Genomic DNA, 2,262 nt, shown 5'->3' on the forward strand with positions numbered 1-2,262 from the left:
GCAGCGGTGTACCGTAGGTCTCTAGAAGAGCGTAGCGTTCCAAAGGATTGGAAAAGGGCACAGGTCATCCCCGTTTTCAAGAAGGGACGTCGAACAGATGTGCAGAACTATAGACCTATATCTCTAACGTCGATCAGTTGCAGAATTTTGGAACACGTATTGTGTTCGAGTATAATGACTTTTCTGGAGACTAGAAATCTACTCTGTAGGAATCAGCATGGGTTTCGAAAAAGACGGTCATGTGAAACCCAGCTCGCGCTATTCGTCCACGAGACTGAGAGGGCCATAGACATGGGTTCACAGGTAGATGCCGTGTTTCTTGACTTCCGCAAGGCGTTCGATACAGTTCCCCACAGTCGTTTAATGAACAAAGTAAGAGCATATGGAATATCAGACCAATTGTGTGATTGGATTGAGGAGTTCCTAGATAACAGGACGCAGCATGTTATTCTCAATGGAGAGAAGTCTTCCGAAGTAAGAGTGATTTCAGGTGTGCCGCAGGGGAGTGTCATAGGACCGTTGCTATTCACAATATACATAAATGACCTGGTGGATGACATCGGAAGTTCACTGAGGCTTTTTGCAGATGATGCTGTGGTGTACCGAGAGGTTGTAACAATGGAAAATTGTACTGAAATGCAGGAGGATCTGCAGCGAATTGACGCATGGTGCAGGGAATGGCAATTGAATCTCAATATAGACAAGTGTAATGTGCTGCGAATACACAGAAAGATAGATCCTTTATCATTTAGCTACAAAATAGCAGGTCAGCAACTGGAAGCGGTTAATACCATAAATTATCTGGGAGTACGCATTAGGAGTGATTTAAAATGGAATGATCATATAATGTTGATCGTCAGTAAAGCAGATGCCAGACTGAGATTCATTGGAAGAATCCTAAGGAAATGCAATCCGAAAACAAAGGAAGTAGGTTACAGTACGCTTGTTCGCCCACTGCTTGAATACTGCTCAGAAGTGTGGGATCCGTACCAGATAGGGTTGATAGAAGATATAGTGAAGATCCAACGGAGAGCAGCGCGCTTCGTTACAGGATCATTTAGTAATCGCGAAAGCGTTACGGAGATGATAGATAAACTCCAGTGGAAGATTCTGCAGGAGAGACGCCTAGTAGCTCGGTACTGGCTTTTGTCAAAGTTTCGAGAACATACCTTCACCGAAGAGTCAAGCAGTATATTGCTCCCTCCTACGTATATCTTGCGAAGAGACCATGAGGATAAAATCAGAGAGATTAGAGCCCACACAGAGGCATACCGACAATCCTTCTTTCCACGAACAACACGAGACTGGAATAGAAGGGAGAACCGATAGAGGTACTCAAGGTACCCTCCGCCACACACAGTCAGGTGGCTTGCGGAGTATGGATGTAGATGTAGATGTCATCCTCAGATTAGGATGCGGATAGGAGGGCCGTGTGGTCAGCACACCGCTCTCCGGGTCGTTATGATGGTTTTCTTTGACCGGAGCCGCTACTATTCGGTCGAGTAGCTCCTCAATTGTCATCACGAGGCTGAGTGCACCCCGAAAAATGGCAACAGCACATGGCGGCCCGGATGGTCACCCATCCAAGTGCCGGCCACGCCCGACAACGCTTAACTTCAGTGATCTGATGGGAACCGGCGTATCCACTGCGGCAAGGCCGTTGCCTGCATATCGCTATCCCAAGACGTTTTTCACCTCAGTGTATGTTCTTGAGATTGTATGCCAGACGTGTGAGGCCAGCTTTTAGCCCTCCCGATGCATGTGGTGAGTCATTAGCAATTAATATTTTTCCTGACATAATTGTTAACACAACACTTTCAAATGGGCCTTACTAAAGATTCAACTTGCAACCTCGCACCCAAGGGATTCATCTACATCTACATCTACATGCATACTCTGCAAATCATACTTCAGTGCCTGGCAGAGGGTTCATCGAACCACCTTCAAATAATTCTCTGTTATTCCAATCTCGAACAGCGCACGGAAAAGGGGTCGGCGTCAATGAAATATTTTCGCATTCAGAGGAGAAAGTTGGTGATTGGAATTTCGTGAGAAGTTTCCACCTTAACGAAAAACGCCTTTGTTTTAATTATGTTCACCCCAAATCCTGTATTATGTCAGTGACACTCTCTCCTCTATTTTTCGATAATACAAAGCGTGCTGATCCTCTTTCAACTCTCTCGATGCAGTCCGTCAATCACATCTGGTAAAGATGCCACACAACGCAGCAGTACTCCAAAACAGGACGGAAAAGCGAAGTGT

General features: G+C 45.8%; 1 pseudogene; it reads right to left on the minus strand.

The window, feature by feature from the left end:
* Window positions 1–1,547: 1,547 nt before the first annotated feature.
* Window positions 1,548–1,665, minus strand: LOC126185522 (5S ribosomal RNA; annotated as a pseudogene).
* Between the last annotated feature and the right edge of the window lie 597 nt (window positions 1,666–2,262).

Source organism: Schistocerca cancellata, chromosome 4 (assembly GCF_023864275.1).
Source record: "Schistocerca cancellata isolate TAMUIC-IGC-003103 chromosome 4, iqSchCanc2.1, whole genome shotgun sequence".
Lineage (NCBI taxonomy): Eukaryota > Metazoa > Arthropoda > Insecta > Orthoptera > Acrididae > Schistocerca > Schistocerca cancellata.